Source organism: Mus musculus, chromosome 5, assembly GCF_000001635.26.
Source record: "Mus musculus strain C57BL/6J chromosome 5, GRCm38.p6 C57BL/6J".
In the NCBI taxonomy this organism is placed as follows: Eukaryota; Metazoa; Chordata; class Mammalia; order Rodentia; family Muridae; genus Mus; species Mus musculus.
The window spans coordinates 129,029,642-129,039,418 of NC_000071.6; positions in this window are offsets into that span (position 1 = coordinate 129,029,642).

Sequence of the window (9,777 nt, forward strand, 5' to 3'; positions counted from 1 at the left end):
ATGCTTTCCTACTAGACGGCACCCAACCCAGCCAGTCCTGGCTTAACTGGGTGTGATCTCCAAGGGTTGGACATTTCCTGTGTTCTACTTTTGTGGAATACTCAAACTGTCAATGGTCTCAGTTTCTAAACATTCGTATTGCTTAATGAGATAGAAAAATTAAATTTACTATTTTGTGTTTGTTTGTTTGTTTTTTGTTTTTCGAGACAGGGTTTCTCTGTATAGTCCTGGCTGTCCTGGAACTCACTCTGTAGACCAGGCTGGCCTCGAACTCAGAAATCTGTCTGCCTCTGCCTCCCAAGTGCTGGGATTTAAATTTACTATTTTAAGGCAAGGTTTCACATAGCCCATTCTGGCTTCAAACTTGCTGTATAGTCAAGGATAACCTTGAATTAACCTTCCTGCCTCTACCTCCCAACAGCTGGGATTACAGGTGTGCACTACTATATCCAGCAAACTTAAAAAAAAATTCAGTAGTGGGAATGGAACACATGCGAGGCACATGTTCCACTACTGAGCTATATTTCCAGTTGAGATACTTTTAAATTGTCTTTTTGTTTGTTTGTTTAAATCTTCGTTGTTATTGTGTGTAGATGCAAACGCCGTGATCCATGTGTTGAGGTCAGGTGACTTCAGAGTAGGCAGGATCAAACTCAGGTTGTGACTTGCAAGTCAACTGCCTTTCCCAGATGAGTCATCTTTGATGGCCCATGCTTTCGCCCCCCACCCCCCTTGAGACAGTCTCACTGTGTATTCCAAGCTAGCCCCAAACTCATGATCTTCCTGAGTCCTGAGTGCTGGGATTACAAACGTGCACCACCACGCCCAGCTAAAAGTTTATGTGTAGGATGTCCCTTTGTCACCTTGAGCTTTCGGTGCCCAGTTTTGGGCAGGCTAAGTCATGTGACAATTCCTGCTTGTGTTCTCAGACTTGCACAAGACAAGGTGTGTGCTCCTAGTCCCGATCATCACACATTCATTTGGAAAAACGGCTGGTGATACTGGTAGTGGACTGCAGGCAAGGGTTTCAAGGGGAAAGAGAAGGTGGCTTAAAATATGAGCAGGAAGTTAAGTAAATGCTTAGTTGCAATGAAAGCACATAGTTGGGCAGACGTTAGGAGCTCCAATGCAGAGAGGTTCACGCAAGGAGCTGGCTGGCTGGGGCTGGAAAGATGGCTCGGCGGGTAAGAGCGCCAACTGCTCTTCCAGAGGTCCTGAGTTCAATTCCCAACAACCACATGGTGGCTCACAACCATCTGTAATGGGATCTGATGCCCTCTCTTGGTGTGTCTGAAGAGAGCAATGATATACTCATAAACATAAAATAAATAAATCTTAAAAAAAAAAAAAGGAGCTGTCTGGCTGCATTGGCTGACTGGTTTCGGCCGTGGGCTTTGCCATCTATTCTGGAGATAGTTGGCAGCTATTTAATAACAAACAGGGCTGAGAATACCAGACCTTCCTAAAATGACTTGGTCCTTCTTACAAGCTTGTTACCAAGTCATTACAGAACTGGGTCAACTTTGCCAGAATATAAACTTGTCAATTGATTTCTTAGTAACTTAGTAACTTAGTCTCCAATATGACTTCCCTTTGTGCACGTGGGGCCCCTAAACCCTCCCAGTTCCCCCACTGGAAGCTCTAATATCCCTTAATGACTGATATGCTCAGAGTAGCCCTTACCCAGGAGGGAGGGATGTGGCCTTATGCCCGGGCACACCGCAGCTACCCCAAACACAGCTGGGGGTCCGATGGTGTACAGAGGCAGGAATGACTGTGGGGTGGCCATTAGCTGTCACATACTCTGGAAGAATTATATAGATTTTTCAAAGTAACAACTATTAGTTTTAAAAGATTTATTATATATATGCATTATATATATATATATATATATATATATATATATATATATATATATATATATATATATATACATACACATATGAGTACACTGTAGCTATACAGATGGTTGTGAACCACCATGTGGTTGCTGGGAATTGAACTCCGGACATCTAATCACTCTAGGCCCCGCTCGCTCTGGCCCAAAGATTTTTATTTATTGTTATATGAAAGTACACCATAGCTGTCTTCAGACACACCAGAAGAGGGCGTCAGATCTCATTACGGATGGTTGTGAGCCACCATGTGGTTGCTGGAACTTGAACTCAGGACCTCTGGAAGAACAGTCAGTGCTCTTAACCGCTGAGCCATCTCTCCAGCCCCAACTAATATTTTTATATAATTTCAGTCAGCTTTTTTGTTTTTGTTTTTGTTTTTGTTTTTGTTTTTGTTTTTCAAGACAGGGTTTCTCTGTATAGCCCTGGCTGTCCTGGAACTCACTCTGTAGACCAGGCTGGCCTCGAACTCAGAAATCTGCCTGCCTCTGCCTCCCGAGTGCTGGGATTAAAGGCGTGCACCACCATGCCTGGCAAGCATTTTTGTATATATGGTTTATATGTTTTCTCCTCCTTTTTGGTAGAGAGGCCATCCAGAGTGTCTTGCCCGCTGAGCATGCGCTCTGCCTTCAGCTGTACCCAGGGTCACTCAGTTACCCTTTACCATTAGCATTACTACTGTTTGGCTAGAGCATAGGAAAATCACCGTGTCTTAAAAGACATCATCAAATGATCCTGATGGAACTTGGACTGGTTTCATAATAATGATACCCAGTTATAATATGCTAATGTTTAATAAGGTGACTGTCCCCAGAAAACCAGCACCCAAAAGGAAAGCGAGGGCCTCCTTGGTGACATTGCCCAGGCTATTGGTAGATAAGTGCGTCACTGGGAGTTATCCATCTTTGTCTGTCTCCCTGGTACACCATTGCACAAGTGTGCCAGTGCTCAGTCTGGGTTGGTCTCCTGCAGTTTGCTGCCATGACAGGTTGCTACAGAACCATTCACCCCAAAACATCACACCGATACTCTCCGCATTCTGGAGGCCTGGCAGTTGAGATCCAAAGGAAAACTCCCATGCTTGTCCCTGAGGTTCTGGTGACTCTCTGTAGTCCTTGGTGACTGTCTTAGTTCCTGTTCTCTTGCTGTGAAGAGACACCATGATTAAGGCAAAGTCTTATAAAAGTACTCAATTGGGGGGTGGGCAGGGGTGGGGCAGGGGCGGGGCTTGCTTACTGTTTCAGATGGTTAGTCCATTATCATCATGGTGGGAAGCAGACTGACACGTGGCTGTGGCTGATCCATAGGCAGGAGGCAAAGAAAGAGACACTGGACCTGGCGTGGGCTTTTCAAATCTCAAAGCCCACCCCAGGAACACACCTCCTCCAACTAGGCCACACCTACTCTAACACGGCTACACTTTCTAATCCTTACAAATAATTTATTAGCTAACCATGCAAATATAGGAACCTATGAGGGCCATTTTCATTCAAACCACCACCGTAACAGATGCCCCTCCCACCTCACAAGTCTCCTCCCTCTGTGCATGTCTATCTCTGCCTCTGCTCTTTTAATAAAGGACAGGTGTCACACTGACTGCCTCAATGTGACCTCTGCAAATGGTCCCCATTTCTAAGTCATATGCTCTGAGATTAAATGGGTTAGGACTAAGCATGCCTTGTAGGGATTTGGGTCAGCTCACAGCAATCCCTGCCAGTAACTAGAAGGTCTCCACAAGTGCCTCACTGCCAACATTATTGTGCTTTATGCCTTGTGTCTGAGTCAGGATCCCTTTTGGATAGAAACACACACCCATAGAGGTGAATGGCTAGCTAGGAAACTTGTTGAACTTCATGAGATGGTGTTAGAGTCTTCCCAAAGACATATACCTGTGTCCCCTAACCCTTAGGTATGGTGCCTGTTTCTTATTCATTTGTTTTTAAGATTTATTTTACATGTGTGTGTTTGTATGCATGTGTATATGAATTCAATGCCCATAGAAGCCAGAAGAGGGTATTGGATCCCCTGGAGCTGGAGTTATGTGTGCTTATAAGCCACTGTGTATGGACTGAGAACCCAACCCAGGTCCTCTGCAACGTGAGCAAGTGTGAGTAAGTGCTGAGTCACCTCTCCAGGCCCTGTCTAAAATTTTAAAAAGTTGAATCAGGTAATTAAACTTTTAGAAATTGTCTTCAGAGGCCACTTGCTAACTTGGGGCAGGTTTGAGGCGGGAAGTCATTTCAAATTCAGACATCTTTGCCCTTGGCCCACATTTAGGCCAGAGAATGTTCTACTTCTGTTAACACTCTTCACACGGGACTATGCAGGGGCTGGAGAGATGGCTAAGTGGTTAAGAGCGACCCAGGTTTGGTTCCCAGCCCTCCAATGATGGCTCACAGCCTGTAACTAACTCACAGGGTCCGATGCCCTCTTCTGGCCTCTATAAGTGCTGCACTCATGTGGCACACACACAGTCACACATATACATAAATAAAATAAAAATTAAGGAGACCCCTCAACATGCTTTCTGGAGTGATACAAGCCCAGAACACTGACAGCATCAAATGTCAAAGAGAATTCAGATAACAGAAGTTCTCGTTCATCATGTGGAGTAGAATCGAACAGTCTCTCATTAAATCAGGCATAGCCTTACTGTATGATTTAGTAGTCATGTTCCTTTGTATTTACCCCCGATGAATTGGAATGACTTCTAAAAAAGTCTTCCCTATGGATATTTAAAGGAGCTTTTACATAACTGTCCAAATGCAGAAGCAACCAAGCTGTCTTTCAGTACATGAACAGATTGGTTGGCTGTGGTACACCTAGGAAATAGAATACTACTGAGCAACGAAAAGAACTAAGCAATGGGGCTGAGGAGTCAGCTTATGGGTAAGACCATTTGCTATGCAAACATGATGACATGAGTTCAAATCCCCAGCACCCACAGAGAAAGCTGGGCACAGCTGTACACACTTGTAAGCTGGAAGCAGTGAGGTAGGATTTCTTGGTACTCACAGGTCTCCTGCAGAAAAATGATGAACTCCAGGTTCAGTGGGTCCATCTCTAGAGCATGGCACAGAGCAATTCACCAGGACACTAGATGTCCTCCTCTGACCTCTTAGTGTTTGCAGGAACACATGTACAACACACACACACACACACACACACACACACACACACACACACACACACAAACCATTCAACAATCAAGCCATGCAAAGCAGGAAGGGATCATGAGTAGACATCACTAACCAATGTGAAGGATCTGTGAGTCTAACTCTGCCACATTCTACCCATAACAATGTTCTGAAAGGGCAGATTTGTCGAGACAGCGTAAACGTGAGCTGCTGCCTGGGAGGTGAGGGGTGAGCAGGTGGAGCCCAGAGGAGCCCAGAGGCAGGGAACCTCTATGCAGGAAGCTGCACTGGTAGACACATCCCCTCACACCACAGAACACACAGGGTCGGGATAACCCCTAATGTTACCTATGGGCACTGGGGAGCAATATCTATGGAGAGTCATCCAATGAAACAAATGTGCTGTAAGAAGGGGGTACTGATGGATGTACACATTAGGGGGAAGCCAGGGCACAGAGGCTTGTGACCCCAAGACTGCTCTAAAAAATAAAGTCTATTAAACCTCTTACAGAGGCAACTGTCAGTGGGAAAAGTTGAGTGCCTTTTGTCGGACAATTTGTTAGCAAAATTGACTTGCAAAATTTGTCCTTTGAAGCTTGTTTGGGTTCTCTCAGAAGCAATTACCTGAGCTGCCAGCCTGCACAGTTAGAACACCTGAGGCCTGAAGAAGCAGCCAAAAATCTTGCAATTTCTGCCCAGAACTGAGACCATATAAGACAAGCCACATTCCTGGCTTGGCATTGGACCCAAGATCCTTCTGCCTCAGCCTCCCCCTTGGGGGGCTTATCATTATGGCTTATCATTATGTGCCACCACACCCAGCGGGGAGTTTACCATTTAAACACTTGAGAATCTTGGAATGTCTGCCACTAATTTGGGCACTTTAAAAACACCACTGGGCTGTACCTAAGTGATGGCTTGGTGATTAAGAGTACTGGTTGCTCTCTTAGTGGACCTGGGTTCAATTTCCAACACCCATGTGGCAGCTTATAGCTGTCTGTAACTCCAAGGGATCTAACACCCTCATACAGAAATAAGTAAAAATAAATACTTAAAAAAAAAAGAAGAACCAAAAAAAAAAAAAAAAAAAAAACCAAAAAACTTCTAAGGCTGGACAATGGTGGCGCATGCCTCTAACCCCAGCACTTGGGAGGCAGAGGCAGATGCATCTCTGAGTTTGAGGCCTGCCTGTTTTACAGAGGGAGATCCAGGACAGCCCAGCCAGGGATATACAGAGAAACCCTGTCTCCAAAAACCAAACATAAACAAACAAACAAACAAACAAACAAATAAGAAAAAGGAAGGAAGGAAGGAAGGAAGGAAGAAAGTAAGAAAGAAAGAAAGAAAGAAAGAAAGAAAGAAAGAAAGAAAGAAAGAAAGGAAGGAAGGAAGGAAGGAAGGAAGGAAGGAAGGAAGGAAGGAAGAAAGATATGTCCATGACTTTTTTTCTTTACAACAAGGACTAATGGGAAGATGTGCCTGGCAGATTAGTTGGCAGGAAAGGATGTATATCTGAGCCATTAAGAGAGCACTGAACTGTTAGTTTGGCCACTTGGCAGAAAAAAAGCATGGCTGGGGAGATGGTTTAGTTGGCAAGGCGCTTGCCATACCAGCATGAGGGCCTGACTTTAATCCCCAGAGCCCATGTATAACAGCCAGGTACAGCATACACATTTGTAATCCTGGTTATGGGAAGGTAGATATCAGAGGATCTCTGAGGGTCACCGGCCAGCTAGCCAGACTAATTGGTAGGCTCCCAGCCAAGAAGAGACCTTGTCTTAAAGCGCAAAGTGTGTGTGGGGGGTCTAGGGATATAGCTCGGTTAGTTAAGAGTGCTTGTTAGCATGCATAGGGCCCTCAGTTTGATCCCTAGTGCTGCGTAAACCATATGTGCAAGTGCGTATCTGTAATCCTAGCACTCAGGAAAAAGGCAGGAGGATTAGCAGTCCAAAGCAGCCTGAACTACATGAGATGTAACAATAATATATATTATGTATGACATATATTATAATATATGAAATAAATGTAAAAAAGAAATTAAATAAGAATAATAGATGATGATGATGACGATGATGGGGCTTACAAGACGTCTCAGCATCTAAGAGCACTTCCTGTGCTTCCAAAGGACTGGAGCTCTCATCCCAAGCACCCATGTCAGGTTCTCTCAACTGCCTATAACTCCAACTCAGGGACTCTGACTCCCCCTTCTGGCCTGCAAAGGCACTGCACTCAACAGACACATACACTTAAATGAAAATAAAAATAAATCTTTAGGGCTGGAGAGATGTCTCAGCAGTTAAGACCGCTCTTTCAACGGTCCTGAGTTTAATTCTCAGCAGCCATATGGTGGCTCACAACCATCTGTGATCCCTTTTCTGGTCTGTCTGAAGACAGCGACAGTGTACTCATATAAATAAGTAAATTTAAAAATTTTTTAGCTTTCAGTCTTTTTTTTAAAAAGATTTGTTTGTTTGTTTGTTTATCTGTCTATATATCTTATGTATATGAGCACACTGTCACTCTACTCAGACACACCAGAAGAGGACATTGGATCCTATTAGAGATGGTTGTGAGCCATCATGTGGTCTCTGGGAAAGCAGTCAGTGCTCTTAACTGCCGATCCATCTGTCCAGCCCCAAATAAACAAATCTTTATAAGAAAGTAAATCTTTAAAAACAAAGTGGGTCCCCTAAAGATAGCTCAGAAGATGAAGGCGCTTGCTTCAGAGACAGATGATCTGAGTGGGATCCCTGGGACCCACATGAGGGGAAGAGAGAACTGAATCGGGTCAGCTGTCCTCTGACCATGGATGGCACAGTGCCCTCCCCACTGGCTCCTTCCCTATAAAAATAAATAAATTTTAAAAATGCAATTAAAACAAATAGAAGAAATACAGTTGACAGCTCCTGAGGACTGATGCCTGAAGCCGTCTTCTAGCCTACACACACACACACACACACACACGAGAGAGAGAGAGAGAGAGAGAGAGAGAGAGAGAGAGAGAGAGAGAGAGAGAGAGGGAGAGGGAGAGGGAGAGGGAGAGGGAGAGGGAGAGAGAGAGATGCTCATATTACATTTACGGCAAACACCTGAGGACTAGCCGCCTGCCACACATGCTTGGGTCAATAAAATCCACTGCATATTTTTAGAAATGAACCAATATATAGAGTGCATCCTAACGTGACGTGTGGCAAACTCTCAGTGTGCAAGCAAACTGCCAATCCCAGAACATGTCCCTCCACCTATAGGAAGCTCTGTGAGTCACCACTCTCCATCTCCCTCCTCCAAACGCCTCCTGTTCTAGGAGTTTTGTCACCATCGAAGCACCCAGCGGATTGCTTCTCCACCTTTTGGCTAAGATCAAGTGTAGAAGTACCCAGTGGATGTCCTTGAGTCTTCTGCCTTCCCCCAGTCTGATTCCCAAGACTCCTGTTATGTTTTCCCTTTCTTTTTATGACTGAATACTATTCCGTTGTGTGGATAGATGATGTTCAATGTTTGTCCGTTTCTCACCTGGTGTACATTTTGGACTGGGTCCACCTTTCGACTCTGTAAACTGGTGGATTTGTAAACATTCATATTTGACTCTTTGTTTTTTTTTAAAAAAAGTTTAAAATTCTTTAAGATATTTGAATAGGATGTCAGGAGGTAGTAGCATACACCTTTAATCCCAGCTCTTGGGAGGCAGAGGCAGGTGGATCTCTGAGTTTGAGGCCAGCTTGGACTACAGTGTGAGTCCCAGGACAGCCAGGGCTACACAGAGAAAAACAAAACAAGGAGGCTGGAGAAATGGCTCAAAAAACAAAAAACAAAACAAGGGGCCTGGAGAGATGGCTCAGAGGTTGAGAGCACTGACTGCTCTTCCAGAGGTCCTGAGTTCAATTCCCAGGAACCACATGGTGCCTCACAACCCATCTATAATGGAATCCAATGCCTCTTCTGGTGTGTCTGAAGACAGCTACAGTGTACTCATATACATAAATACATCTTTAATAAAAGATGGTATTTGGCTAGGGAATGGCATGTGCGCGCGCACACACATGCAGGAATGCATGCATGTGGAGGTCAGAGCACAAGTTTCAGGAGTCAGTTCCCACCTTCCACCACGTGGGTTCTGGGGATCAAACTGAGGCTGTCAGGCTTAGCAGCAAGCTCCTCAACTTGCTGATCCATATTGTTGGCCCTCTCTTTTTATCACTTGTTATTATTAACGGTTTATTTATGTTTATCGTATGCATGTGGATGTTTTTTATCTTCACACGTGTCTGTGTGCCATGTGTGTACCTGGTGTCAGAGGTCGATCATGAAGAGTTGTTGGGAACCGAACCTGGGTTCTCTGGGAGAGCTCATAACTGCTCAGCCGCCTTTCCAGCCCCACGAAGAAAGGATTCGCTCTGGTTCATATTCTGGGGTGCAGCTAGTCCATCATGGTGGTGAGGGCACGGCAGCAGGAGTAAGAGGCAGCTGGTCACACTGCATCCACAGTCAGGAATCGGAGAGAGATGGACGCTGGTGTTCGGTTCACCTCCTTTTTATTCAGTCCAGGTTCCAAGCCCACAGGATGGTTGGTTCTGTTCACATTCAGGGTGGGTCTTGCTTCTTCAGTGAAACCTCTATGCCTCTCTTAGAGACTTGCCCAGAGCTGTATCTCCTAGGTGGTTTCAAGTCCCATCAAGGGGACGGTGAAGATAAACCATCACAGTGAGTAGAAGCTATTTTTATTTGAAGTCCAGCTAATTTTCTGT